The sequence below is a fragment of the Cheilinus undulatus genome, linkage group 24, assembly GCF_018320785.1.
Source record: "Cheilinus undulatus linkage group 24, ASM1832078v1, whole genome shotgun sequence".
NCBI lineage: Eukaryota > Metazoa > Chordata > Actinopteri > Labriformes > Labridae > Cheilinus > Cheilinus undulatus.
The window spans coordinates 13,518,058-13,537,922 of NC_054888.1; positions in this window are offsets into that span (position 1 = coordinate 13,518,058).

The window sequence follows — 19,865 nt, forward strand, 5'->3', positions numbered from 1 at the left end:
ATTCTTAATATTAAACATGGATTGTCAGAATCCCTGTAGGGTGCAGGCAGGATTGACACACCTTTTATGGTTTCTGGCAGGAGTGGATGGCCGGCACTGCGGGAGCAGGCTGTAATGGTAGGAAATCCAGCAGGAGTGGGATTAAGAGAACAGTCCCTGCAGGGCTCTATTTTAAAACAAGTGATGGCCTCAGTTGCAGCCACTCAGTGTATTTCACAGTTAATGTTTGACTCTCAGGGAAATCAGAGTGAACTTTATTGTTTATGTTAACACTTCTTCATTAAAATATGTTTAGGTATAAAACCACATTCATGAAATTGGAGTTTTTAGGTTGTGCAATCTGTAAAAAAAAAAGAATGGAGCCCACCATCTACAGGGATGTGCATGGGGTGACCCAATAGTGGTTGAAGGTTTTGGCCTTTGCACGTGAAAATTCACCTCGCTTACGGTGGGAGATCAATCACTTTCACTGATATTGATACTCCTTATGGATATGAGTCCTTAGTGATACCACTATGTATACTTTTTTTGGTTGTAAGATGAAATCATGACCGTTTAATTACTAGAGAAGTTGTGTAGGTTTGGGGAGCTTGCATCAAAAAGTTTAAAAGGTCATTGTTCAATCTGGACTGCAGTTTCGCATATGCAGACTTCTTGGAGTCGTTCGGTGGACTCCTGGATGGGGTACCACTTTAAGACTCCATTATTCTTCTGTGATGTAAACCTACGTGGTGTTCTGTTATTGGATCTCTTTGCCAGTCCTGAATTAGCCGTAACAAACACCATTATCATAAGTTTACCTAGTACCAGAGCATCCTGGGAATTGATCCACTTTGTGGTGATTTTATCAGGTCTATGGCTGTAGATGTCTTATATCTGTCAGCTGTCAACTTTAGCTGTGAACTGATCACCACCTGGTAACATTTGATTAATTAAGCCTTTTTCCCATCATAGCGAAATTTTCAGTGTTAACAGCATCAAAGAGGTTGCCGACAAAAGAAGTAAACACACAGAGCACACAGCTCATAAATAATCAAATAGTTTGGAAACAAGCACACTTTCAGACATGCAGTGTTGCATATGAGTATTTCACAATAAAGAGAAATATTGTGCACACAGCACAGGAATACTTCAGTATGATTGCACAATGAAGCTCTACTATTTCACATAAATGATTGAGTGGTATTATTTCAGGAATGTTTGCTCTTGTGCTGGGAGCAGGCTTGATTAAAAAGTCTGACTGCTGCTGCTTTTGGTATCTCTCCGTCACACAGAGCAGCCCGTCTCTATGAGGTCTGCCCAGTGCTGTTTTCTGTGCCACACAGGGGGCGGAAATGTTGTCCATGAGAGAGGACAGCTTTGCCATCACACTCCTGTCTTCTACCACCTCCACAGGGTCGAGGGGGCAGCTTAGATCAGAGCTGGCCTTCTTTACTAGTTTAAGTCTTTTCCTGTCTGCAGCTTTGATGCTGCTTTAGCAGACTATCCTGACAGCATGGCTGATGCCACCAGAGTCATAAAAGGTCCTTATGAAGGCTTTCTGCTCTCTGAAGGCTTTAGTCTCCTCAGCAGATGGAGTACATAACAACCCATGGAAACAAATCTCTTAATGTAGCATTTATGTTTCCCTTCCATCCACTGTACCCAAAGGTGCTTTAATGCACATACTTAGAGGTGTGTTTGCAGCTGTAGACTAGACTGGTGTGAAAGCTGTCAAGTTTATTCTGATGTGGTGTGAAGTTGAGAAAGCTAGCACAGGAATGTATGATTTTCACTTTAGATGAGCTATATCAACATGAATAAAACTAATGCAGAGTTAAACTGACATGTCAGATAGACTGTTTAATGTATCCATCACATGGGATTTATTTCATATTCATCTGGTTAACAGTTGTGTTTGTGAAGTGCACAACCTTTGAATCAAATCACAGAGGGTGACTAGACAAATGCACTGTCAGCCACATTCATTACAGGCCAATCATTGAGCACACATATGACATAGAGGAGAACAGTGTTGGTTGTCACACTCATTATATCTTGCCACCAGAGGGGCTATCTCCTAAAATTTGGTATGAAAATTTTCAATATTGGGATCAGAGCTTAACTACATAATCTTCTCTGGAGTAGGACAGCTGAACTTGAAGTGAGAGGAATTTTTTTGTGTTTTTTCATGTCAAATTGAAAATATTCAGTCCCTCAGTATTTTCTTCTAGGCTTTTACACAATAGGTTTATGACAAAATTATTGTTACCCTTAAGAAGTGTGAAGGGAAAGCTGTAGATTAGATTGTTGTTAGCTAGCTTACTTGTTGTTTGACAGTTGTTAGCCTTGATGCTTGTGAGAAATTCCAATTGCGGGTGGTCGTCATATTCCCCTTGGGGTTGGTTGTCACAGCTGCTCAGGAGAGGTATGGGAGAAGTTTTGGATGTGCAACCAGTGGTCACACAAGCTCTGCTTAGTTGGAGTGACTGCCATCACTGTAACTCAGAGAGTGAATTTGTATGTATTTGTATTGGTGGGCCAATTTGTTTTGTTCTTTATATCATTATAGGCAGGCCCAAAGAAGTTCCTGTTCATGTTCCTTGTTCATTTTGTGTTAGGATGCATTAAGTTATGTTATTTGTTGTCTTGTCAATGTTATTAAAGTTTCAAATGTAGTTCTGCTTTCTTGCCTCTTTTAAGATTTTTCCCATTTAAAAACAACATTGTGACAAACAACCCTATAGCTGTGACAACCATCCCTGTAACGGGGGTGGTTGTCACAATACACCAACACCTTAAGCTTCTATTTAATGTAGGAATGACTATTGATGGATGTTTTAATGATGCGCAATTCACGCTAGAGTAAAAAGTGTGACAGCCAACCCTGTTCTCCCCTAGTAAGTGACTGTCACCCTGGGACGTAAACTACATAACACAAGCTTGACAGGTAACCATTATTACTCTTCACTCTCAGTGGAGAAAGATGGTATATTAAACTCTTGCTGAAGCAAGTCGGGGGAAAAGTTCTTATTTTGATAAAGAAATTTTGTCTAGTTTTGATAAAGGTACTGGTATTTACTGCTTTGTCCATGCTTATCTTTTATTTTCTGGCTGCTATTATTCACAAGCTTACAGTTCAACCTAACCCACCCATAGATACTGCCTCTTTCTCCTTAAATGATTGGTCTGTTCTCTCGCAGACAGAGATCAAACATTTCAGCTTGAAACATGACCAGTCCATCAGCTTTGCTAAATCAGGTCAATGTTACAGCAGCATGGATAGTTGGATCAAAAACATTAGACAACCACTGTTTAAAGTATCTTAACAGACAATATTACTTTTAGCCAGTTTTTACTTTTAAGATGTCATTTACAACAACAGCAGCAGCAAACATACTCAGCCATCAGCTGCGTACTTTTGATGAAAGGTTCTGTAATATCTGGTTATTTCACTCACTAGATAGCTTCAAGACTTAACTTTAAGACTTGAAGACTCACTAGTAAGTAGAGGGCTATGATATAAATCACCTTGAGATGAAGTGCAATCTGCAGATCACTCAGGCCAAAACCATTATCCTGCTCATGATCCTTTTGTAGATATCTAAGTCTTTTGTGTTGTCTGTTAATCTGTGTAAAAGCTTATGTGCTGTGTACTTCCTGTTTTTTGTTTTTTTTTTCTCAAAGTTTAAGATTTTAACGACTGTGAGAGCAGCCAAGAACTCCACAGGGGCTTTCTGGTGTCCTTTAAATCCTTTTTGTGAAAGGAAGACACACAAGAAGTAATTTTCAAGAAAAACGTCCCTGCTAACCGGCACCTCCTGTGGCTAACATACTGTTTAATGACAAGTACCTCACACAACCTCTCTTCAGAAACACTGAACGATCGATTTAATCTCCAACATACTACATAAGGAAGTCTCTCAGCTCTATGCTGTGTTTGTTTTGGCCAGAATCCTCTCAGTGATGGCGACTGAAGACATAAGAATAATTGGATGGATGCAGTCTGCCTTCTGAGTGGTGGTCCGGATTGCACTTGTGTAAAATAGGCACTTTAAATGTCCTCACAGCAGGTTTCCTGCCTATTTCCTGTTAGTGCAGTGACGTCAAGCCAGCATGCTACAGATGGAGCTCAGACTGGATACAGTATCATGTACAATATGTTCTCAACTCAGAAGTTCAGTTCTAAATGTGCTTTTACCACAGGGACGATGAGAATATCTCCTGATTTGATTTGAATCTGATGAGTTGGCTCATGATGTGGAAACAATTCTTAATTCAAAATACATTCCCTATACATCATAAAGAGGTTATTATTTCAGCATCTAGTTGGCTGTGTACTAAGAAACTGAACATTTTTAAATCGATTTTTAGCCCAGATTTGGTGTGTTTTTATCAGCTGATTGCAAAAATGTAAATACAAAATGAGGTACACTTTGTTGGTACCAGGTGTGACCCCCTTTTTGCCTTCAGAGCTGCCTTTATTCTTCGTGGCATAGTTTCAGCAAGGTGTAGGAAACATTTCTCAGAGATTTTGGTCCATATTGACATGATAGCATCACGCAGCTGCAGATTTGTCGGCTGCACATCCACGATGTGAGTCTCCCTTTCCACCACATCCCCAAGGTGCTCCATCTGGCGACTGTGGAGGCTGTTGGAGTCGAGTGAAGTCATTGTCATGATCAAGAAACCAGTTTGAGATGACTGGTGTGACATGGTGCATTATCCTGCTGGAAGTAGCTATCAGATGATGGGTACACTTCATAAGGAGATAGACATGGTCAGCAGTAGGCTGTGGCGTTTAAATGATGCTCAGTTGATACTATGGGGCTCAAAGTGTGCCAATCATGCCCGATGGTTGCACGTCCGGTTTTACGGGGTCATTTGGGATGCGTATCCAACTGGCACCTTGGAATTTCTGAGTTCCAAGATCAACTGGTGGCACACTCAGCATACACATCAGGTTGTTCTTCCGCTTACAAGAAGATTGTAGAGCCTGCAGATTTTAACTCTTTCCGTCTGGATGGACTGAGCGTCTCACAGTTCCATAGACAGTGTAGGCAGTCAGTCAGTCAGACACAAGCATGTAAACACAGAGAACTGGTGCTGCTGATGCTAAGACTGCAACTAATGAGCCTCACACCTCCTGTATCTCAGCACCAGTGTAGTTAGAGACGGCGCTAAAAAGGGAATGCCTGCAGCAGCTATATTTTGAATACAATTTTTATAGATATTGATTTTTGGGCACTTTCGGTTGCTTCAGCTTCGTAGAAATAAATATTTGCTATTCTGACATAAATTGATTTTTTTTTCCAACACCTCTAGCTGACATGTTATCAGTGAGTCTTATAGCAGCCGGATGTGACAGATGCTCCTTTTATAATTACAGAGGCTAATTGTGTTGGTTCAAAAGCAGAGAGCACAGCCTGAGTGGGTGAGGCTGAATCATCCAGCTGGACATTGATGAGTTGCTGAGGGAGATTTGTTGTACTGATGTTTTATGCACCACTGTGGGCTTATTTTGGACCAAATTATTCAGTCTTTGTGTTTCACTCTGCCTCACTGTAGGGCCTTGAAGCTAGATTATTGAATGCATATATAGAAGCATGGAGCACTTCATGTTAAATTATGATTATAAATCCATAATGGAATGGAAATAGAAAGTTTTGTGTGCAGTTGTGCTGCCAGGTGACAGAGGCTTACTGTGTCACTGATCGAGGCTGCCTTTAGGATGTGGCGACTGTACAACTTCACTTCCACAGAGCTTGCCTCCATCTTTAAAGAGTCTTCTTTCATCCCAACTAAGTCTGCTGTCTGTATTCATTACCTCACCTCTGGCGTCCCTAGGGGTAAGATTCCCCCTCCAGACACTTGGCGTCAAATAGCTTTAGCGGCAGGAAACATTTTCAGGATGGGGAAGCATTGTTTATGCCTCCTGTTGTTTGAAATAATGGGAATTGAATGGATTAGATGTGGCTAATGTAGCTGTCAACTTTTTTCCCAGCACCCTCCTCAGGTTTCATTAACATCCCCAGACCACAGCGTCACAGCGGCAGACTACACTCGCAGTGTCTGAGCATTCATTAAGGAGAAACTCAAACGCTGCTCTCTGGGAAATTGTCAGAACAGATGGTTACTATTCAAGGCCTAGGGATAGAGAACAGACGATGGTGTTTATCTGTTGTGATAACTGACTCGCTGAATTGAAATCAGGAGAAGCTTCGTGCTTATTTTTTTATTTCCCAGCCATATTCATTCTGAGCCTTTTTTTTTTCCTCCAGTGCCGCTTTGGGAAGCTCTGAGACTCTCCGAACTTCATTGTTTAAAGAATGAGATGCAGTTGCGATGGTTACCGGCGTGCAGACAGATGACAGTCAGACAAAGTCGGTTTAACCTGCAGGAGCCTCTTTTGAGCAGCTGAAAAAGAGCAGCAGCAGGACTTTGAGATTCTCATGAACAGTGGATTCTTTTTTTTTTAATCTTCTGAGGTCGAGGGCCACCCTTTAGCAGGATGATTCAATCAATAAATCTTTTCAGATGGAATTGGCTTTGAAAAAACGCTCCCCTGCCGAAACAAAACATTATTGACAATACAAATTCACTGTCTTTGAAGCCTTTTCAGAGATATACTCGAGAGGGCATCCCTGAAAAGAAATTACTTGCTGAGGATGGAAGTGGAAAGCCACATGAGACCAAATTAAGGCTCTCTCCTCTCACCATCGCTGTAGACCTACAAACACGGCTTAATCAAAATATTGAACGTGTAACTCCTTTAATCTTTTCATGAGAAATAACCCGTGACCGCACAAAAAGTGTTTATTCTCAACATGTCAGACACACTTAGCTGATTGTTGCCTTCATTTGGAGGGTGATGTTAGCATTTTCAATAAAAGGAAGCATCCTTTGTAGCACTTCCAGCCTTTCACAGAGTACAGTTGTGTCATGCATTTCAATGCAGCCTCTCCATTATCTCTGAGTGTGTATCATCAGTTTGCAAATGAGCCAATTAAACAACATGAACTACACTATACTGTTGTACAAACAGATCCAGCTAAAGCCGTTCCTATTGCTGTCTATTCACTTCTCATTACAGCTCTGTGGGGATTTTTGGGGCTTGGAAGCATTGCCCCATTTTGCGGTGCACAGCAGCCGCCTTGTGTCTTTTCTAAACGTCTAAAGGCAGCTAAGCTTCCTCTCCTCCGAGCTAGGAGAGGAGAAGTTATATATATATATATATATATATATATATATATATATATTTTTTTTTTTTTTTTTGTTGCCTTGGTGGTGATCTAGGGCGCGAGTAAGACCCAATCCGGGGCTTAGCCTTTCCGTGTTCTATTACGGAAAATGGACGATCCTATTACATCGCTCGTAATCTCACCAGGGCCAGACAGGAGGCGGGGATATCCCATCCACCCCCTCGATTCCTCCAGTCGGGGGCACGAGTATTGCCCACTGACCTTCTGGAGTCAATTTCCTGACAGATCAACAGATCCACTCTAATAATCATTTTGTTGAGCCTCTGTGGTGCAATGTGCAGAGCATGTGGTGGATATGATGGGAAGTGTTGGAGCTCATGTGATGTGAATAAAAATATGAAGCCAGAAAATGTGTGCTAGTAGTTGAAAGCCAATTATGGCATTCACAGACTTACTCTACTCTCATTAACGTGCATTTTTAACATCTATTTGACTGTCTCTCAGAGAGAAATAGAAGATGTAAGGCTCTCAAACTATTCATATTTTTAATCATCCAAACTCATCTCAGTATTTCTGTAGGTAATCAGGATTAGTTTTATGTTTTTGTCATATCTTGAAAGTCCACTATATTGCATTTAAAATTGATTTTGTTTTTTTATTTTTGTGCTGTCTCAGATTCAGAATTACTGACTTCCTTTTCAGATACAGAGCTTCTTTTATTTTTTATTTTTTTTTATTATTTTTTTTTTTTACACTCAGCCATAGAAAAAGGAATTTGTTATGGATTGAAAGACCATCAGGGAACGATAAAGGGGTAAATGTTTGATAACACAAAGTGCAGATGATTTTGTCTGGTCCAGTGAGTGCTCTGTGAGTTGACTTTGTTACAGGAGATTAGGTATTCGAATCTCGGTCAGCACAGCGAGTATCCGATCTGGGCTCTTGGACAAGGTCCTAAATGCCAGGAGCACTTGTCCAAGATTATGTCACTTTGTATAAAAGCATCTGCTAAATGACATTGAAACATGATTGATGCATTAACGCTGACAGTCCAACAGGACGCTTATTGAATACTATCCTTTGTCACAAAGTCGCCTCTTTCTCCTAAATCTGTTCAGTCTAGTTACAACAGCAGTTTCATAAGAAACCTGTCAAAAAGCTTTAAGATCTGTATGCTGTTTAATTTCATCAACTGTAAACGATATTATCGGCCAGATATCGGTATCAGCAGATATCAAAATTTTTGCCCAAATTTACATTCGATATTTTGCCGTGCATACCGCCATATATATTAATAAATTAGTGGTGTTTTAGGCTGGACCAACAGACCTATGTAAGTTGAGATTTTTTTCTTTATTCATTCTCATTCTTTAAACTTTAAAGTGTGTTTTAAGAAAAAAAAAAAAAAGTGTTTCTTTTTTCATCCTCAAACCTAAAATTGTGTTCAGAGGACTGAATTTTTAGTTATGTAAAGCATATCTATATGTCACTATTGATATCGTTATCAGCTAAAATGAATCTGTAAATATCGGCATATCAGATATCAGCAAAAATCCAATATCGTGCATCCCTAACTTGCATATGTACACAGTGGCAGTATGCCTGTAGTTCGACTATTTTAAGATGCCAGTAACTTTGCATCTTCCTACGTTTACATCTACCTCATAGCTCAGAGGATGAGATGGACCAAGAAGAGACAAGACATTTAGAATTGCCTTTACAACTATACTGAGTACCCAATTCTCAGACACAGCAGCATTCTCTCACAAAACGTGTTCAAGTGCACATGGATCTTACCTAAGACCACGGCTTCAACATGACCTGGGCCTGGTGCCTGAGTACAGTACGCTTGCCTTCACATTGATCAAATGGAGCAGGACTTTGAGCTCAAGTGTTCTCTGTTCTTTGGGCCAAGGTCCTTGATGTGAAAGGGCTTTTAACACTCAAAACTGTATGATTCAAATGTTTATGCCTATACAGGTACATCTCAATAAGTAAGAATATCTCAAAAACACAGGTTTATTTCAGTAATTCAATTCAAAAAGGTAAACTCATATATTCTATAGATTCATTACCAACAGACTGGTATTTTTCAAGTGTTTGTCTTTTAATTTTGATGATTATGGCTTACAGCTGACGAAAACTGTTGCATTCCTTGTATCAGTCCACTCTTCAGCAAGAGACAATGTCAGAGGCTTCTTACCTGGGCTAAGGACAAAAATGACCGGACTGTTGCTCAGTGGTCCAAAGTCCTCTCATCATATCAAAGTAAATTTGCATTTCATCTGGAAATCAATGTCGCAGAGTTTGGAGGAAGAAAGGGGAGGCACAGAATTCAAGTTGCTTGAGGTCCAGTGTGAAGTTTCCACAGTCAGTGATAATTTGGGGAGCCATGTTATCTGCCGATTTTGGTCCACTGTGTTTTATCAGGTCAAAGGTCAGCACAGCCTTCTACCAGGAAGTTTTAAAGGATTTTATGCTTCCCTTTGCTGACCAGCTTTCTGGAGATGCTGATTTCATTTTCCAGCAGGACTTGGCACCTGCCCACACTGCCAAAAGTACCAGTGCTTTGTTTAAGGACCATGGTATCCCTGTGCTTGATTGGCCAGCAATCTCACCTGACCTGAACCCCATAGAGGAACTATGGGGTATTGTGATATTGAGATGCGAGACACCAGACCCAACAACACAAAAGAGCTGAAGGCCACCATCAGAGCAACCTGGGCTTCTATAACACCTCAGCAGTGCCAGACAGATTGCCCTCATACCACGTGACATCACTGCAGTAATTCACACAAATGGAGCCCCAACCAAGTATTGAGTGCTGTGCATGTTCATACTTTTAAGTTGTCCAACATTTCTGTGTTAAAAATCCTTTTTTATTGGTTTTAAATAATTTTCACATTTTCTAAAATAGTGGATTTTGGCTTTCATTAGCTGTAAGCTATAATTGTCAAATTTAAAGAAATAAATACTTGAAACATATCAATCTGTGTGTGTAATGAATCTATAGCATATATGAGGTTCACTTTTTGAATTGAATTACTGAAATAATCAACTTTTTTATTCTAATTTATTTCGATACACCCATATGTAAGCCTATAGACACTTTGATATTCTAATATCATTTAGCCCTTATTTGCATTATTTCAAAATATTGTTGTCCAACGTCTTTTAAGAGCTGAGAATCTGGCATTTCTTTGCAATAGAATAACAAATGTTTCCATCTCTGCCTGCTGTTCTTTTACACAAGCTTAGTTTGACAACCTGCAGCTGTGAGCTGTTGACAACAGACTGCACAGTTGTTTTCTTAAAGGGGACCTATTATGCAAAAATCACTTTTTCAGGCCCTTCTAACAACAATATGTGCCCCTGGCCTGTCCACAATCCCCTCAAGTACCAGGACAAGCTGTTCTCAGATTTTACCCTGACCTCACATGTTGAGTAAGCACCTGCCCCGGGGTTTGGTTAGCCCGCCTTGCTTGGAGGAAAGTTCCGCCCTCGTCTACTCGTCTTCCTCTCGTCTGCCAGCCAAGATGCTGGATAGCTGAGTGGGTTACCCTGCTACCTTCAGTCTGGGAGGTTGATGGTTCAAATCCCAGTCAGGTCCTTAACTCTGGATAAAAGTGTCTGTAACACCAGCAGTGCTACATCCATTTCCTGAGAGGGGTGTGGTCAGACAGCTCATTGACATTTAAAGCCACAGACACAGAAATGGCTCGTTCTGAGCCGGGCTGAAAGAGAGGGGCTTTTAGACATACAAAAATCCAATACTAGAGTGTTTTTTCAGCAACAAACTTCACAGGCATGTTTTGGGGACCTCTGAGAACAATATGAACTTGTCTTAAAAGGGCAAAATATGCCCCCTTTAACTAAATATTAAATTGTAATACTTTGGTTGATTAAAGTAATATGGTTGCTGAATCAACAGCATTCTTGTGTTTTGATGTTTTAGAATAAAATACAAGGTGTATTATTACTGTTAAGTCAAAACAAGAAAATTATTCTTGAAGCACCTGTGGAGGCAACACAATAGTAACAACAAACCCACTTCATACAAATTTATTTCTCTAAACTGATATTTCTTTTTCTTTTCTTAAATCATTTTTAGCCTCACATCCCTCAGATTTACCTTTTAATGCAGTAGAGGTTGTTAATACCTCTTATAAGTAATGCATAGGAGTAAAACAAATTTGTAGACCTGGAAATTACACCCCCAGATGAGCTGGACTGGTTTTTATGTTGACATTGTTGTTGACAAAGCTGGTGTCAGAAATCCCACCTCTTCTTGATTTTGATTGGACATTGACAGACACTGACAAGCACGACAAGTTGACTATTTTCAGCTGAAAGGGCTGTGAGCATGGCAAGAAAAACTTGGTATAAACGGCTGCCTCTACTTCCTCTACAGCCACAAGTTTGATTTTAAATATTTAATTATCCCATCTTTTTCTCTCCAGTGAAATTCGTGAACTTCTTCCACCAAAGATTGGAGCACACTGCTGCTCTGTGGGAGTGATGCTTCTCAGTGCCCTAAGTATTCCACATCTTCATTCTTTTGAAAGCCAGCACTAGTATATTTGAAATATGAGAGCCAAGTGACTCCCTGGATCGCCCTCCTCACAGTACCAGATGGTGTGCTAAATTACATGTGAAACAGGGAAATGAAATGTGAAGTTAATGATATCAGTTCTGGCAGCTTCTGAACACAAGCTGAGCCGTGAAGTTTGATACATTATTTTTCCTTGGAGTTCTTGTTAAAATATTGATTAATAAAATCTGTGATTACACCGCAATACATGCAAACATAGACTTTGTAATTGGTGTTTTTACAGTTAGATTTGATCCAAAGCAAGAACAAAGTGCTTACTTGTTGGGGATTTATCCAGCTTGGCTGGGAAGAAGAAGCTCTTGAATCACAGATATATCTCTGAATGTTTCTCATGAGGAAAAATGAGTCTTGTTTGTTAGGATTCAAACTCCTCCGGCACCTATAAATTATAGATGGTAGATGCTTTAGGAATGTGATTTCATTATTAGTATTTTCATAATCACAGCTATAATCCTTGATGTAAATGTGGTGTTTATTTCTCTTCATTTCATGGCTTAAATAATTCCTTATCACCTCATCATGCTGGCAGGCTTTGCTTATTCTGTTGGGTTTCTTCTGTAATTATTACCACATCTCTTTGTATAAGCACCGTCTGGATAGTCGTGATAGGAGCTGGTCTTGTTTGTGAGCTCTCTCTCTTTGTGGTAATTTGATGCATTCATGTTGTAGGTCATAGTATTGACTGACCCCATATCAAACCCATAAATCAGCAGACAGTCATTGCAAAGTTGATTTGAATCTTGCAATATATACCTTTGAGCTTTCATGAAGAAAGAGCAAACCTCTCTCCATGATAACCTTTTGATTCCAGCGTGAGCAAGTGGTTATTGGCGAAACTATCTGATAGAAAATGCAGCTCGTCCCTCCTCCAAAGCTCTGAAGTCATTGCCGGTGTGCATCACCACTCCTTTGGGATTCAATTAGAAAAAGTAGCAGACTTCGGGACTATGTAGGATGACGGTTTTAGGTGCATCTGAGCAGTGGTGTTAAGGTGGAATCAAAAGCTGTACCTGTAGCCTCTGATTCTCAAAAGACAGGCTCTGCAAAAATAGAAATCTTCTGGATTATTTGGCAGGGAATTGCTGTTTGCAATTCAATCAGGCAACTAAATGACACAGACAATATGTTAATTGCTCTTTAAATTGAGAGTAAAACCATTCATGTCGATTTACATTTACTTTGCCTGCCAATTTAAACCAAGATTGTGCATGCCTGGAAGCAAACACGCCCATCTTGGATTTGAATCACGTCCAGTGACTTTTCTTATTAGAAAAAAAACTAATTTGTGCTGAAAATATTACCTATATCCCAGGCAGGTTTTCCTCGGGATGAAATGACGGTGGCTGACAACACACACTGTGAAATTGATAGCGACAGAAAACCTTACTGGTGCCCAATGGTTTGGCCTCCCTCATGTAAGTCATATTATTAGCCAGTTCATTGGACTGGTTAATGACATAGTGGTCTATTACACTCATGTCTGTAAACAGAGGCACGTGCTGCTACTGCCAGAAATCTGCCCATCACAAGTTTGCCTTTATGAGGGATTCTCCTCAAAAAAGCCACAAGCTTTTTCTCACAAGTAAAAGGGAAACCAACGACTTTTCAAAAAGCCTAAAACCAAAGAGTTGCTTTACACTTCATGGAGTAATTTTAAGCTTGATTAACGTTTGAAAACTTGGTGTTTTACATACATTTTATTGAACGTTTACTTAAAAGAGGGCTCTATTTCTGCTCTGTTTGAGCTGCAAGCAGAAAAATAATGCAAATTTTAACGAAAAATGCAGTTTTTTGAAGTCATTCTAAATTATTGCAATTGCACTGTGAATTATTACTTCCTATGATGGCGTTTCATGAAGGAGATTGACCATGTACTTGTAGGTGGACACTGGAAGCTGATCAGGGACTGCAGGGTTTTCAGAAGTGCCCAGTTCTTTATTAGTGACCATTGCTTCTTGTCGCAACCCTGAAATTGTGGCTGAGGTGCTCTAGATTGGATCAGATTGGATGTCAGTCGCCTCAGGGAGTCAGACGTTACACAGGCGTATGGCCACTCTTGGAACACCAGATACCTCTTGAGATCCTGAGTCTCTCTGGGTGGGCTTCAAGTCTGGTGCCCTGGCTGCTGCCAGTGAATGCATCCCCAGGTTATCTTTGAGAAAACTATTGATATCATTAAGGTGAGATTTGATTGCAGAACAAGTTGAAATCAATGCTGAAGTGCAACAACTGCAGTTCCTTCACTGTCCACTTGAGGCTCACTCCAACAGTCCCAGAGGCTCATTAAAAACTCATTCTAAAAGGCCCAGCGTTACAGTAGAAATAAACATGTTTACAACCGGGTTAAAAAAACTAAGTTGGTCTGGTCTGGTATACAATTAACAAGAACAAAATTTTCCATAATTAATAACTTGACTATACAAGATGAAGAGTAAGTCATAATAAGTGATGTGGCTGGTCTGACTTATCATAGCTGTTTTCCAGGAGGCAGCCTTTTGTCTGTTGCGTAGTCGACTGAAAGTAAGTTGAAGATGGTATTTTTAGTATGGCCACGGCTATTCAGTCAGGACCACTTTGTCAAGAAACACAGGATTTGCGGCTACAAATATTCTTTATCAGCAGCTATGAATTAGCACTTGTGTTTTTGGAGGTGTGGCTGTTCTCAGATACCCCTGCTCTTCCACAAGCCTGCATCAAACAGGAATAGCACACACTCCTGCTCTCAGGGAGAGAAGCAGCAAAAACCCAGAGCAGAGCTGACATCAATGACAAAAGAATAACACTGATTAGGTCAGAAACAGAAGAAAGGAGGAGCTGGGGTGGAGGAGGGTTGGAAGAATGGCTTGCAGAGAGCGCCAATAGCATGCTTTGAGCAAATCAGCTGGCCATCAGCCGACAACGGCTTGCGTGAGGTCAGCTGATCTCAGTTATGGCAGTGCTTGCCTCCATGGCCTGCCTAAACTTATACTATGAGCTCAGTTTGTTTGACTTCAAAATCCCCTCTCACCAATATGTGATGACACCGACTTGATGTCCATGTTTTAAACAGTCTATAGTGGAATCTTGTTTGATAAACTTTCAATCAATTTTTTATTCTTTTTCTGAATTTCTGCTTTTAGTCTTTATATTTACAATGAGACTAATTTCAAGGAAAAGTCAAACATGAGTCTCATTCTGTTCGAGGTGTCTACCTGTTCAAATGAACTCAGCTTTGTTTGTCTAAAACATGCAGCCAAAAGTTCTTCACAAAGAACAGAAGAAATTAAAATTTAAAAAGTATTATAGAGGCTTAATAATAAAAGAAATATTAATGCAGTTAATGACACTTGTATGACAAAAATAGACAAAACAACAGTTATTTTAGATAAAAGCAGTGAATGGAAGTCAAAATTAAAACCTGAGATAAAGCAATGGCAACATGAAGTAGAGACATGAAACGCTGCTGCAAAATTGTGAGGTTTAAATCCAGATTTAAAACATTGTTTTTGGTTTTTCCCTTTGAAAGTGTTTTTATTTTTATTTTATTTCTTTTGCAGAAAAAAGAATGTATACATTGCCACTGTTACTTTGCTACTTATAACGGTGTACATTGCTTATAGTTGAATTATGTTGGGTCATTATTAACAAAACAAAAGAATATAATTTAGACTTGCTGTCTTTTTGAGAGATAACTTTTGTTCTAAATATTAATAAACATTGTGAAGATAATTACTGGTCAGCTGCCTGAAACTACAGACAGCCGTGTCAGCCTTCAGTTAGTAAGCAGCTTTTGCCTTGATAAAAACATTCAAATACTTCCATTATAACGAAACTTTGAGCAGAAATGTGTGCCTCGGGGATGAATCCTTGTATTTTCTCTCATGAGATTTAATTTTGTGGGTTTTCAGTCTCAGTAAACAACATTTTGATTGATTAAAATTCGGTGAACACATTCACCTCTCTCTTAGGATTTGTGCAAAAACTTTGTTAAGAAATGTAAATGTTGAGGCACCACTGGGTCAAGATTTTACCATCAAATAAGATCATGAAAATATTTCTATCAGTCACAGCTAAGACTCATGTTTGATGCTAATTATCAAATGTTTTTTAAAAAAGTCTTGAACTTAGGAATTTATTTTGAATTGAAAAACAGAGAGCAAAATGGTCATGCTTAAAAAACACAAATATTGATCGTCTAATTCATAATGTTCTAAAGTTCTATTGGATTCAGTTTCTGTTTTGTCCTTTTAGTTGGTCTTATATAACTGTTAATACATTTATCTTACATCCTTGCAGCACATATTGTGATAGTCCAGGTTGTCCTGAAAAAAATAGATTTCAGTAACTTTATTTTGCTTAAAAGGGTTGAGATTCTACAGACATTTTTGCATGAAAAGTACAGCCAGACCAACAGTATTAAAAACCAGTTCCAAGGGTTAACTTCAAGTTTATAACTAAAACACTTAAGATGAATCCTTGAATATTCAACATGTGTCAAACTAAATATTGTCATGCATTTTTCAAGAATTCAAGAATTACTTGAAAGGTTTTAGAAAGAGCCTGCAGCAAGGCCTTTAAGTTTACAATAAGGCTACTACTGCACAATGTAGAATCACTATATTATTTGTTTTAAAGGAAAAACTGTTTTGAAAGTAGTTCTGTAAAAAAAATCCAGGTTTTGTATTTTTATACTACTTCATTTTTGTATGTTTTGAGTTGAGAAATATGCACTTCAGAACTAACATTTCCTCTGCTTTTTCCACGACAACCAAGCAAGTAGACTCATGATACCATTTATGGATTATAATGTAATTGCATATTGCAATATTGTCCAGTATGATTACAACTACACATAATTACCAAACCATGTGGCGCTTACTCATGTACACTCAAGTGAAGAGACCATCAAATTTGCACTTACAAATAGAAGAATTAAGGAGAATAAAAGTTTAAAAAGTAAGTATTTTGTGATGAAGTTAGCATTCAGTAAAAAGCACTAAAATGCTTTTTTTTACAGCTAGTCTGGTTGCTTTATTTATGCAGAGAAACTGTCTGCATCTCCTTTTCTCTCTGTATTGTCCTGCTGCATTAAATCACTGTTCTCGAATGTTTAAAAATACTGATATGTGTCACTGTGCCACCACTCTCTCTACTTCAGCCACCAAGGAGAGCATTGAGTCATATTTACTTATTTTTTGGGAAAACTAAAAAATAACGGCCTGGTCAAGTGCAGACGCTGCCCTGAAAAGGTTACATTTGATATATGAAGTCTGATAGATTTTATAATACATTTTCACTAACGTCTAGGATTTATAGAAGGGACTCTGTCAGTGAAAAGGGTAGAAAAAGACCAACAGGACATTCATTCCCTCAAAAGGGCATTTACACCACCCCATACAAAGAGCAGAAAGCCGTTTGAAAGCACAGAAAACATCAAACTGTAAAGCCTTGGAGCATTTTACTGTAAATGTCTTTGTTAAGAGTTTCTCTGAGGCATTTTTTGCTTTATTAAGATGCTGAAAAGAGGGAAAGTAACTGGCAACAAAGGTCTAGGCTGCTTTTAAACTTGGGCAACTACTTTAAGATAGTTCTGCATTGAGAAAACTGCCCAGAAGTTTAACTGTGTTAAAAAATCCCTGTTATGCACCCCTCATACTGCTCTAACATCGAATTAGAAACACAGAGGAAGCTGACTTTCCATTAAATCTCCAGAGCTGCTCTCAATTTACAGTATATTTTACTCAGCTTGGATGCCATTTCCAACTTGTAGGGCCTCTTTCAAAATAGTATCCTTCACAATAGAGGTAATCTATCAGCTCTGTCTCATTTTTAATCCCAGCTGACTGAAACATCCGTCAGGATGACTGAACGTCGATTGAGCGGTACAGCAGAGAGAGAGGAAGAAGGAAAGGAGGGATGCAGATCCTGAGAGGAGTGATGGCATCGAGACAGGCAGGATCTCATCTTGATATCATGAGTATCATTCAGCAGAAAGCTTATGTGTGAGTAAGATATAGGACACATAGAAACTTGCATAAATAGATGCTCATTTTTCCTTCTGATTGATGCTTTTTTCTTCAACAATATCCCAGCTGCAAGCAGGAAGGTGACACGCCACAACCCTGGCAGAGATAGTGTCATACATTATCCTCTGATGGTATATATGGTGTATATGGGACCAACAGATGGTCGACTGGAAGACGTGGAAGGCATGAAAACAGCCCCCCACAGTGCATTCGAGGGCAGCTGTACAGATGAAGCTCAGAGAAGTCGGCCTCACTCCATCCTTAACGGACAAGGTTATCAGATATTCATGGAGCCTAATTAAACAAGCACTGCCTGTATTCAGTCCCACAGCACATTTCTTACTAATGACATATCAACCTAATTAATTTTCACTTTATTGGACATTGATTTCAGCGCTCAAGTTCATCAGGTGCCCTCCTCTCCGCTCTGAAAAATGCAGCAACACCAGGCTACAAGTCTTGATAGTTAATGTTGAAGAACTTTGTGTAACTTTTCCTCTCTGCTGACTTTTTTCTTCAGTCTGATTCTGAAATGCAAATCTTACTCCTTTCCCCATGTAGGTCCACACCTGAGCATGCCTGAGAATTACACTCATAATAGATGATTCCACTCACCACACTGCAAATCTAATGTGAAAGCAGGAGTCTGGCTGACCTTTACAGGACATAAAAGACAGAAAGTTAGTGTGTGGAGCTGCTGTTGGCAATCTGTTGTGGAGTGCAGTCCACATTATTCAGGTGGCTTAGCATAGAATTCTGTCATGTAATACAGTTCTTGTGGCTTTCTGTGTACCTAGGGCCAGAGAAACATGCCACTTACCCTATAAACAAAACTGATTTAAAGTGCTTTAAGATGCCTGGGAATGAAGCCAGAATTTTTTTAGAGCTCTCCTGGGTGACTTGCTTCATAATAGTTCATTAACTCGAGTCTTCTTCTGTATATAGGTTGTTTGTCACATGATCCTGATACCAGACTGGGGGCAGAAAATGAAGAACATGGTTAGGAATCAGTGGGAAGTTAGTGTGTTAAAGCTTTTAATGGGCCTGCAGGCTGCAGCTGTATCTACATACATAAAGTATGATCCCTGCACTCTATAAAGGACGGATTTTTTTCCATAGAACAGCTGATTTGCCTGGCATGGAGGTGAACCCCATTAGGCCTCCTATCACACATCTAGCCAGATAAAGAGAGACAAAAGTCTTGAGAAGTCTTGTACTGAGCCAAGAGCTTTGACTTGGTTTGTCATTGAAAGGCTTTTGATTGAAACAGTGATACACTGTTAATGAAAGCAGTTAGCCAGCAAAATTGAATCAGTTTTCATCACTTTTACCCACCACTTTTGCCAGTTTTAAAACATTTTTTCCACTTAAAACCCTTTTTTCTTGACTTTAAACCCTTTCCACCACTTTTTTTCTGCCTAGTTTTGCCATTTCTAAAAAAGTTCTCCCCACTTTCCACCTATTGTTGCCACTGGTGACCCCATACTGTGACTATTAACCAATTTTAAAGTCATTTTTTGCCCATTTTAGCCACATTTCATTGTACTATGCACTATTTTGCCAGTTTTATCCATTTCTGCTCATTTCTGCCTACTTTTCTGCCCAGTTAGCCCATTTTTGCCAGTTTCAACCAATTTTTCTTGCAAGTTCACCAAATTTTCCACTTATTTTCACCACTTGAAACCCATGTTGGACACTTTTTAATCCCCCTTTACCACTTTTTTGCCCATCTTTCACACTTTAACCCATTTTTTCCTTTTTTTTGCCATTTTTATCTAATTTTTGCCAGTTCATCCCATTTTTCTGCTTTCAAAATCCCATTTTACCACCTTTTCGACAAATTATTGCCATTTTTAACCCATTTTAGCCATTTTAACCCACTTTAGTTCTTTTTCTAAGAAAAGGGATTTAAGAGAGTTATGTCCTTCGGCACAAAAGATTAAAAAAGATATGTCTTTTTTTCAGGTTTATTATGGGCATTTTTGTGCCTTTATTTGACAGATGAGGATAGTGGATAGAGTTGGAAACAGGGACGAGAGTGGGGGTGAGACATACAGTGATGGGCCT